An 11,856-nucleotide genomic window follows, 5' to 3' on the forward strand; every position below is an offset into this window, starting at 1 on the left:
AGCTGTAGGGAAGGGAAAGCGGCACGTTAGCTCCTGATGCGGGCGCGAGAATGTGGCTGCGCAGCCAGGCACTGTGGGGGGGGGGGGGGGGGCTGGGTGTGCTCCCCGAGTGCACAGCGGGGCAAGTGCAGGCAGGTGTGTCTGTCCGGCGCATGCGTGTTGTGGTTTGGATATGAGGGGTCCCCACAAGGCTCCTGTGTCGATGCAGGAAGTGAAAGGACTAATTACCAGAGCTGCAGCCTAATCAGTGGATTAATCTAGGGATGGGTTAATAACTGGACTGGATCACTGCGTGGTGACTGTAGGCAGATGGAGCACGACTAAAGGAAGTGGGTCACTGGGGACATGACTTGGGATTATATATTTTGGCCCTGACTCAGCCTCCTGCCCCTCTCTGCTTCCTACCAGCTTTCTTCGCTAGGCCCCTCTGCCATGATGCTCTGACTCCCTCAGGCCCAGAATGATGGAGTCGCCTGACCACAAACTGAACCTCTGAAACCATAAGCCAAATTAACTTTTCCTCATCTTTTTTTTGGGGGTGTGTGTACTAGGGAGTGAACTCAGGGGCACACGACCGCAGAGTCATATCCCCAGCCCTATTTTGTATTTTATTTAGAATCAGGGTCCCACTGAGTTGCTTAGCACCTCACTTTTGCTGAGGCTGGCTTTGACTCATGATCTCCCTGCCTCAGCCTCCTGAGCCACTGGGATTACAGGTGTGTGCCACTGTGCCTGGCAAACCTTTCCTCTTCTAAGTTCTCCTTTTCAGGTATTTTGGTGATGAAAACCTAACATAATGTGTTTGGGCAGGTGTGTATATACATGCATTTATCCATGGATGTGTGTATACAGTTGGATATCATGCATTGCATGTATGTGCTTATGGGTATCTGTACATTGTGTACACATACAGGTGTATGTGAAATTCTGTGCATATGAAGAAACGCAAGTACATTGCAGGGCATAGATGTACATCTACTGTGTATGTACGTGGGCGAGTGTGCATACAGGTGTGTGTAATGTATAGGTGGTCGTGAACATGGCACAAGTGGATGAGGGTGTGTATGTATGGGTATACAGTGGTGCTCCACTTACCATGGGGTCACATCCCAATAAGCCCACTCTAAGTTAAAAATATCATAATACAAAAACACAGTGAAAGTTGGGCGTGATGGCACACACCTCTAATCCCAGTGGCTCAGGAGGTCCAGGTGGGAGGATTGCCAGTTAGAGGCCAGCCTCAGCAACTTAACAAGACTGTTTCTCAAAATAAAAAAATGAAAAGACTGGGGCTGTGGTTTAGTGATAAATTACCCTGGGTTCAATCCCCAGTACAAAAAAAAAAAGCACAGAATACCCCTAACCCACCACACATCACGGCTGAGCAGCACAGTACATTTTGGAGTACTGGCTGATCACCACCATGATGGCGTGGCTGGCTGGAGCTGTGGCTCACTGCTGCTGCCTAGGATCAAGATATCTGCCTGGGAAAAGAGCAAAATTCAAGTATGGCTTCTGCTGAATATGTCTGACTCTTGCACCTTTGTAAAGTCAAAAATTTTAAGTGTGGGCTGGGGCTGGGGCTCAGTGGTAGAGAGCTTGCCTAGCATGTGTGAGGCACTGGGTTCAATTCTCAGCACCACATATCAATAAATAAAATAAAGGTCCATTGACAACTAAAAAAAATATCTTTAAAAATTTTAAGTGAAACAGATGTAAGTCGTCTGTGCACTGTGTGTGTCTATTTGTATGTTTGAAGGTGGGTGCTGATAGACTGCGTGTGTGTGGTCGGCGTCTGTAAATGGTGAGCACAGGTATACGTGTCTACAGTTTACTGGGGATCCAGTTTCTAGAGATGTCCATCTTTTGCACGCTCTTCCTATGTCCAACTCAGGAGATTGAACTTCTTGACGGCCCCTCCATCCCTGTCACAGCCAGTTGAACTGGAGGTGGACACGTGGCCCCACGCTGGCCTCTCCACTCATCGGCCCTGGCTACGAATTGTAGGCTGGCTTTCTTTAAAAGATGAGTTGAGCCAATCAAATTCTCTCTCTTGGGTATTTTTACTAAAATACCCTGAAGACAGTTGGCCAATGATATTGAGAGAAGGAATAGGGTGCGGAGTGGCTGAGTTGGGGAAGTTACAGGCTCCAAGGGGGCACCAGGAACTGCAAGATGCCTGAACAGCAAAACCTCAGTGCAGCCAAGAAATCCCCGAACACCGCCTTGTATTTGAGTACAGATATGTTTTTTGTTTTTTTCTTTTCATTTCTATTATTTTCTCTTTTTTAAAACCTTTCTTTCATTCTTCTCTCCCTTCTTTCTTTCTGTCGTATTGGGGATTGAACCTAGGGGCACTCTTCCACTGAGCCACAGCCCCAGTCCTTCTTATTTTTCAATTTTTGAGACAAGATCTTGCTAAGTTGCTTACGCTGGCCTTGAACTTGCAGTCCTTCTGTCTCAGCCTCCCAAAGCTCTGGGATCACAGGCCTGCACCACAGTGTGCAGCTCGCCTGTTCTTTTCAGCTCTGGTTGCAACAGAAGTGACTTCCAGGAGTGGGGTGGTTCCATAGGAGTGACTTCTGTCACTGGGACCCACTGTAGTATCATCGGAGGTGGAAAGCAGTGAGGGCTCCTATTCTGGGGTGGAAAACTCGAGCCAGTGTCTGTAGAGTGAAGCAGTTATGAAGCTGTTGCCTGAGATGCCCTGAGATAAGTTACAGCCCCCCAGAGGATGAGGCTTTGCTGACGTGGTTTTGGAGCAGGAGTAGAGCAGCTGTAAGAAGCGCGACGATTCTGGTCCCATTATGTGACTAGAAGCCAGTTGACAAAAGCAGCTGGTCATCAAGCACCGTCACTGTTGACACATTTGTATAGCTCATGGTTCCGCCTATGAATGATTGATGGGCTTCTGCAGTCAGCGGAAACACCCTTGGTGCTGTGTAGTCGCAAAGTCAGGTGTGGTCACTAATTGGTGAAGATTATTAGGTTTTGAGTAATGGGAACGGAGACATCTGGGAGGAGTCAGTGGCGCCAGGGTCTCCCGGCTCCGAGTACTCCAGGGGCCTTGCCACCTCCTCTCACCTCTGGCTCCTCCCCAGTACATGGGGGTCCCAGTCCCTCCTAAGACTCTTCCTCACCAGCAAGCTTTAATGGCAGCATTTCCTGGAGACTCGCACAGAGGTAGGTGGAGACAGAAGGCTCCTGCGGACTTGGCCATGGCCTGCCTTCCTGATCAGAGCACTAAGCCACAGGGCCATGAGAGGACTCCAGAGCCAACACAAGCAGGTTGTGACCTGATTGAAACCGCCAAGCTGCTGGATGGTCACAGATGTGGTCTTTAGGCTTAGTCTAGCTAATAAAAGTCGGCAGAGAAGCTAACATTGCTGTATCCCTGCTTCTGATTTACAAGTTACTCAAAACCTCAGAGCCCATTAAGGTCACATAAGTGAACCCAGAATCGCCCTCGGCTTTGTCAACCAGCTACCTAGATTTGAACTGAGTCCAGCTCAGTCTGGGCCCTTGGGGTCATTCCCAAGTGTTGGGTCCAACCAGACCCTTGGGTGGTACAGTTCTCTCCAACTCCCTTTGGCTTGAATGAAAGGAACTGGGGAGGCCACGTCCATTTCTAACTCAGCTCATGCACCCGAGATCCTCAATCTTATTATAAACCTCATTACCTGCAAGTGATAAGGATAAGTTTCCTTCCTCATTGCTACAGAACCAATCCTCCCTCCACTTGCCCAAACAGAATGCGTCTCACGTGGTAACTCAGAGACCACACACCACACACCACAGTGGATGTGGGCTGCTGATTTCAGGCTCTCACCCTCATGAGCTGTGTGACTCAGGGAAGGTGACATTACTTCTCTGAGGGTTAAAATGGTGTGTAGCAATAGACACGCTATTATTGCCCCCAGAGCAACGGGTGCTGTTATGTGCAGGCTCTAGGTTAAGACCAGGGGTTCCCACTCTGCGTATGGGACATACTGAGGGTGGTCGAGTTTTCAGCATTTAGACACAGATCACAGTGGGAGGAGTCACACATGAGTGAGATGGAAACACCCAGAGAAGGAGTCAGTCTTATTTGGAGATTGGGAATTCGGAGACCAGCTAAGGTACCTCATACCTTTGAATACAATACTTTTCTTTTATTTGTTCATTTTTATGTGGTGCCAGGGATTGAACCCAGTGCCTCATGCCTGCTAGGCAAGCACTCTACCAGTGAGCCACAACCCCGGCCCCATACCTTTGAATACAGATTTGGTGGGTGGAGCTAACTTTGGGGCCTCCCTCTGGAAAGTGGGAAGTAGACGATATGTTTGTGATTGTACCCACCATGGTTGATGTTGGATTTTCCTTGCTTTTCTTCATGGCACTGAAGAAATGGAATAGAACATATGTGCAACGGGCAATCAAGGGGTGGGCTGTAGGAAGACGGGACATGTTTGCCACCCAACCCCAAACCTTGTTGCAGTCTGTTATGGGTTGGATTGTGTCCCTCCAAAAAGGATATGCTGCAGTCAGTGTTAACCCCTGTACCTCAGGATGTGACTTTATTTGGAGATAGGGCATTGACAGAAATGACCAAGTTAAAAATGAGGTCACCAGTTCAACTGGTGTCCTTGGAAAAAAATAACGTATAGCCTATATGACATTGGCCCAAGGGTGGCCCATCCATTGCCTGTCCGTGATGTGTGGGAGTGGGAGCTGGCTCCGAGAGTGAGGACCAGGTAGAGCGTCTCCCTTGGGAATTTGGAATTAGAAACACAGAGTGGCCAGTGGATGGTGGGCCCGGGTCCATTAGGGCCCAGCTACTGCAGCCACCGTAAGCCATATTCAAACTAAAGTTGGAATGGACAGAGCAATTTGTCCCTGAGAGTAGTTTGGCCTTCCCAAAAAGAGAGACGGGCAGGTTGCTGGCCCCTGGTGGAGCCTTGGCTCCCATTCCCTGAGCTGGGCTGCTCCTGTCCAGACCCTCAGGGGACCAGAGGCCCTGCCCCTGGCTGGGTGGAGAGACCCTCTGGGCACCAGAGGAGCCTAGGAAGCGGGAGGACAGGAAGGAGCCCAGGGCAGCAGCCTCCTGCCATGTCCCTTCTTCTGGGTGTTTCTGTCTGTTTTTTTTAAGTGGACAGTGTGTGCTCCAAGGTCAGGGAGCAGATGTGGCTCTAGGTTTGCCAAGTACAGGGCACAGGTCATCCAGGGTCACCCGGGGACCCAGGAAATGCTGTGGACGGTAGAGGAGAGAGGAAAGGGAAGGGGGGATGAGCCGCAGGCAGCCAGTCTGTCCCACTGTCCCGCTGGCCCCTTTGAAGGGGAGGGCCTGATAATGGTCTCCTGCAGCCACATTTCCACATAGGGACGGTGGAGGCCGAGGCTGGCCCCTGGCTGGCAGCACCCGGGCCCTGAGGCGTTTCTGGTGAACACAGCCCAGCTAAACCTACAGACCTGTTTCCGCCTTCTCTCCTCTCAGGCCCGAGCCTTGCCACAAGATGGAGATTTGAGGCAGGAAGTTCTCCTCTGTCTCCTCAAAGCCATTTTCCTGCCCGTGTGTCTTTCAAGGTTTTAGTGGAGCGAGGGGTGAATGGCAAGCCATTCCCTCTGGTGACACCACTTCAGGCCCTGCTGCCTGCCCTGCTCCACCTCCAGGTCCCCTCCCCAGGCCAGGCCTTTCCACCTCCCCAGGTGGCAGCTCCCTGCAAACACACCCCCTGAAGGAAGGAAGTGCCCGTCATGTGCCCTCACTGGGGGTCGCTGTCTGTCTGGCCCCACCTGGTTTCTCCCTCTCTGCCTGGGTCTCAGTGACATCCCCCCATCTCCCCATCCCATCTGTCTGTCTGTCTGCATTCTTGTCTTTCTTTCTGTTCTCTTTTCCCTTTTGGTCTCCATTTCTAGGCACCGAGTAGGGAGGATGCTTTGCTTCCCAGTCGTGCCAGCGTCTGGGCTCCTGGACTGAGAACCTGCAGCCCCGCTGCCGCCAGCAGAAGGACAGGGAGGCTCAGGTCCTCACACGGGAGGAGGGGTGAGTGTCCCAGAGCAAACCCAGGGTCTTAGAGTGGCAGCCGGCTTGACGTGATTAGCTGAGTGACCTTGACCGAGGGCCTTTACCTGGCTTCAGGGTCCTGGTCCATAATAATTCCTCCAGGGCTGCGTGGATCAGTATTGATGAGCACTGCAGCGAAATGTCCTATTGCACGGGTGCTCCTGGCATGGGGGGCAGGGCTGACACCCCAAACCCACACTTACGTTGGCCTCGGACCCCGTGTCCGGCTGTGTATCTTACTGAGTTTTTGTTTTTGTTTTTTTGTACTGGGATTTAACCCAATGGCACTTTACCCCTGACCACATCCCCAGCCCTTTTTATTTTATTTTATTTTTGAGACAGGGTCTCGTTAAGTTGCTGAGGCTGGCCTTGAACTTGGATCTTCTGCCTCAGCCTCCCAATTGCTGGGATTACGGGAGTGTGCCACAGCCCCCGACTTTCCTTACTGAGTTTTAACAACTCTATGTTACCAGGCCCACTTTATGGCAAAGAAAACCTAGCCCAGGGCCCCGTGGCTAAGGGAGGATCTTGGGGGGAGCATGGCAGAAGGCCTAAATCTGTAGAGGGGCATTGGGGAGGGTGTTCAGATGACAGGAGATGGGAAAAGCAGCAGTTTGTCACCAGTGGGGAAATCCTGGATGCTAGATTCTAGCCAACAGCTAGAGTCAGCAGCTGGGCTGCTGCTGACAAATGGGAGGAGTTTGGGTTTTCCCCTAGCTAGTTCTCTGAGGTCAGGAAGTTCATCCTGCTATCCACCCTCAGTTCCTACAGCTGTATCCCACACGTCAGTCCGGGCTGTAGGTGTAAAGGAGAGAATAGAGGTCAGGTCTGTCCCTTCCTCCATCTGGGTCTCCGGGGCCTGCCTTTAGGGGCTGCAGTAGGATGCCAGAAACGGGCCCCAACTTTGAAGGAGGAACCAGGCTCCAGTCCCCTCAGAGAAGTGGAGCCACCAGTATCTGCCAAGACTTTCTTTTGAATTCAGTCTCCTCCACTTCTTTCTGTCCCAGGCCTGGCCTCACCCTCTCCCTTTTGGACTTGGCCTTCTCTCCCCTTCCCTGGACTCCACTCTGTCCCACCCATGCAGAGCTGGCCTGCCTCTCCCCAGCTAGCAGCCCTTCCGTGGCTCCCTGTCCCCCTCAAGAGCAAAATCCCAGCCTCTGATCTGGCCCTGGCCCCTGGGCCTTGTCACCGTCATCCCCAGGTGAGCTCGTCCCTCCCAGCTGCGGCTCCCCCTCTCTGTCCTGCTCCCAGGGCCTGGACCTATTGGGCCCCAAGTCATGACTCCAGGAGGAGACTGGAGCTGAGTGGAACTGTCACTTTGATATCCCCAACTTTGTCTCCAGCCTTGAACAGAACGGGCGCCTCCAGGTGGGATTAGGGACTGAGCGAAGGCCCAAGCCCCTCCCTGGGCAGTGGCAGGTCAGGGGAGTGGGGTGGCAACTGTGGGGTCTCTGAGGACCCCAGGTCTTGTGCCAAGGTCCTGCCATCCCCTCAGAGCTGGGACAGGAAAATCTGGTTACCCTGAGCCGTGTCCTGGCCTCCTGCCCGCACACTCATCCCTAGTTCAGTTCCTGGAAACTGGGACAGGACGGGAAGGGACAGGGGAGGGAGCAGCTGGCCTGGGAGGCGGGGAGCGAGGGCCTGGAGGCCAAGGGCCCGGGGCTGGGGACTGGGAGCGGGGCTTGACTGCCAAGGGGTGGACTCCTCTCCTGGAGGTCGGGCCGGGTGCATCCCAAAGGGGATCAGAGGCCATGGCATGAACCTGGGAGGCCGGGTCTGTGTTTCCCCAAGGCCCGGGTTCAAGTCTGCTCTGGGCTCTCTGCCCTGGTGTGTGCATGTGGTCTGCGGGTGGGAGGCGCTCTCCTCACCTGCTCTCTCCTGGTCTGGCTGCAGGGAGCGGGTGACAGGTGCCTCTGTAGCCGGCTCTGTGGCAGCTCAGTAGTCCTCCAGGTCGCCTCTTCATTCAGGCCAAATAACCTTCCGGAGCCTTCCTGCACTAGTGGCCAGAAAGCCCCACCCAGGGTGCACCTGGCTCCAAGAGCAGGTGTGGCTGGTTGCGGGAGGGAGGTGAGCCCAGGAGCCTGAGTCTGCGGGGTGCGGGCCAGGAAGGCGTGGAGGAGTGGAGGAGTCAAGGAGTCCAGGTCACGCTCTTCCAGCCCAGTGCTCTCCGAGAACTGAAGAGAGCAACGCCACACACACAGCACCAACCCGTTCAATCTTCCTGACAATTCCATGGGGGAACCAAAGCACAGAGACCTAAAGTAACTTGCCCAAGGTCACACAGTAGAAGCTGGGATTTGAAACTAGGGGGCTAGGTCTTGGAAAATCCCTGGCAACGAGAGACTCTTCTCAGTCTCCCTGATTTTAAAAACTACTCCTGGGAAATCACCATTCAGCATCCACAGTGACACCAAGAAACAGGAACTGCGGTATCACTGTCTACGGCTGCCAAAGTCAGGTGCAAGATTAATGAGGACGGTTACTGGGGAGGGGTGAGGCTCTGCCAGAGGCCCCCACCGAATGAGGGACCGTGGCCACTCTAGGCCCCTAAGTGAAGCAGGAGGTTCATGGATCAGCTATGAATCTCCTTAAAGGAAAAAGGGGGGAAAAGCTGAAATCAAATCAAGCTTCCTGCTGGATCCATCGAGTTTCAGAAAACAAGAGAATCAAGTGACCATGGACACCACGAGGATGAGTCGCCACGTCCAGAACGGGGGCCGCCACAGGGCAAATGTCCTGGGCTCCCAGGGAGCTGCTGCCACGGGAAAAGAAACAGGCAGCCGCGCGGAGTGGACAGGGACACTCCCCCGCAACTGTCCCCTCTGCACGTCTGCTGTGGGGTTTAGGCGATTCTTCATCAATGTCACCTGACGCTTTGGTACCACCTGACAACCAATGGGACGACTGAAAGCCTCCCTCCGTTTCCCAAAATGCCCTGGGGACAGCACCCTGTGCCTCCAGAATGAGGATGCTGTCCCTACCCTTGCTGGCCTGGTGAAGGTGTGCTGCTAGTCCAGCCAGCTCTCTGGAGAAAAAGAGCATTTCTGTCACTTCCCAGTTCACTGTGTCCTCAGATGTGCCGCCATGACGCGTTTCACGCATTCAGTGGGTGTTTAATCAAGCTACGTGCTGCCTTCCGTTGGGGACAGGGATAGGGCACCTCTGACTTCAAGGAAGTAGTTCCCATCCTGTTCTGCTTCCTGTTGTCCCTTCTGTTGAGAGGGAGGGAGGGGAGGGGTGGGGGACAGGGAGAGAGCAGGTGGGGGCTTGTCACCGTCTGCTTTAGAACTTGCAGCCCTGAAGGAATTCCGTCAGTTAAATTTGTGCAATTCATATGGCCTCTCGTGACTTTGCAGAAGTCCACCTGCCACCTGGCCTGAGAGGAATGAAGTGCTGACCCGTGTCCCATGTGGATGAACCCCGAAAACGTGACAAGTGGACAAAGCCAAGAGTTTCAGTCAGATTTTCCGTCGCTGTGACTAAAAGGCCTGACAAGAATGGTTTTTAGGAGGAAGAGTTTATTTGGGGCTCCTGGCGTCAGAGGTCTGAGTGGATGGCTGGCTCCATTGCTCTGAGCCCACAGTGAGGCAGGACGTCATGGCAGACGAGTGTAGTGAAGGGAGGCAGCTCAGGACAAGGCCACCAGGAAGGGGTGAGAAGAGAAAGGGAGAGTGTGCCCCTAGAGACCCACCTCCTCCAGCCACACCCCACCTGCCTGCGGCCACCAGCCAGTGAGTCCACTCAAGTGGACAGATGCACTGGACGGGTTAGGCGTCTCAGCTTTATCATCTCACCTCTGAACTTTCTTGCATTGCCTCCCACATGAGCTTTTGGGGGACACCTCATATCTAAACCATAACACCAGACCAAACCGCTTGCAGTCTCTGCGGATTTGCCCTGCCGGACATGTCTGGCCACGCACTGTTCTAATGCTTAGGGAGGCACCGTCCCTGCCCCAAATCACGGGCTGATGAGCGTAGGAGCCTGAGGCGGCCAGGAGGATTAACCACGGCCTGGCACACCAGCCACCGCCGCCGGGCGGAGTGGACTAAGGAGATTTACCCTCCAGGTGATGAGGAGGGGCCTCAAGGGTCATGAGGCCTGTGGTGAGCGTGTGCCCGGCATGCACCAAGGCCCTGGGCTCCACCCCAGCACCGAGGAAAAGAAAAAGGAGGAAAAAATTCTTGTGATAAGTCTGAAAATCTCGTGAGCGTCCTGCTGAGTTTGGGGAGGAAACGCAGCCAGTGAACCCCGCCTCCCCAGCTCTTCCAGTTCCAGTTCCAGCTGAACTCAACATCAGGGTGAAGGGGGCCAGAGGGAGATGTACACCACCGTCCACTTCCGGTTGGGCTCAACCCCTGGAATGAGCCGTGGCCCTCAGACCCCTGCTGGGGTGGTTCAGTTCTCCGCCACCTTAGTGGGCTCTGAGATTCTCAGCTACTCAGACTTCAGAAGCAGGGGTTCTGTTGCTAGGTCACTCCGGGGGACAGCCACGTAGCTCCTGGCAGCTTCCCGGGTCCACTCTCTGCTTGACTCCCTGACAGAACCCAGGCCTGGGGCCAAGGCCAAGGGAAAATTTAGTCTCTCACCTGTGTCTCTATGTGCGGAGCTGAGGATGGAGCCCGGGCCTCACACTGCACCAGCCCTCTGGGGGGTCTCAACGTTCAGCTGGCAGACACGACACTCTATCCACTCCCCAGGGCTCCTGTACAACAGGGCGACACAAACTGGGTGCCTGGGAACAGCAGGAAGCATTCCTCATACAGTTCTTGATGCCAGAAGTCCACCCCTGCCCCTGTCAACCTGTGGCATTTGCCCCTTTGTGTGTCTGGGTGGCCCCTGGTCCTAATGGACCAAGGCCCCTTTACTCCAGCATGACCTTGTCTCAACTACTACATTGGCCATGACCCTATTTCCAATTTAGGTCACACTGTCTGAGGTAGTAGAGGTTAGGACTCCAACACAGGAATGTCGGGGTGGGGTGCACAGTTCAGCCCGTGACCCGCACGTATTGTGGGTTCAGTGCCATCTGAGGAGCTGGGCGTGGTGGCTTGGGGAACCTACGTGGCACCTATCCTGCTGGCTTCCTTCCTGCCTCTCTGCCGAGGGACAGGAATGGTTTCTTGGCGCTGGCCAGCTTCTGCTTTGGAACTTGCAAATGAGGTGAGGAGCTCAGTAAATATTTGTCAAATGAAGAAATGCAACTTATGATTGGCAGTTTGCCAACTTCTATGGGCTTTTATAAAAGAGAAGCTGTGGCCGTCCTCATCTGAGCAACACCGAACATGCGGGGAACAGAGTGGGGCCCTTCGTGTCCAGATCACACAGAGCTGAGTGCCACATGACAAGTGACATGCCCAGCCCACAGTAGCCAGCATGGGACCTGCTCTGTCCCACTCCCTCCTGGCAGAGGCCCTCAGAAAGGGCCCAAGACAAGGAGGCTGCACGACGGGGCTCCCAGATCTTCACCCACATCACCCCCAGGATGCCGAGGAAAGACCAGAGCAGGGAAGTGGCACTTGACTCCCTGCCCCAGAACGTCCCCAGCTCCATTTGTGTCAAGGTGAGTCTGCAAGAAATGCCATGTGTCTGCATCACTCTCAGTGAGCCGACACAGATCATCCCAGTGATTTCAGTGTCCCAGTAAAAATGTCAACGTGGGAATTTTGTGAGATAAGGATCCACGTAGAAGGAACACTCAGACTGGGCCACCTGGGCTGAGCTCCCCACAGTATGGTGTCAGCAGCATGGGTTGGATCGCGGGCCAGCGAGGTAGCACAGCTCCAGAGGGCCAGTGACCGCGGGAAGTGGTG

Source organism: Marmota flaviventris, chromosome 18 (assembly GCF_047511675.1).
Source record: "Marmota flaviventris isolate mMarFla1 chromosome 18, mMarFla1.hap1, whole genome shotgun sequence".
Lineage (NCBI taxonomy): Eukaryota > Metazoa > Chordata > Mammalia > Rodentia > Sciuridae > Marmota > Marmota flaviventris.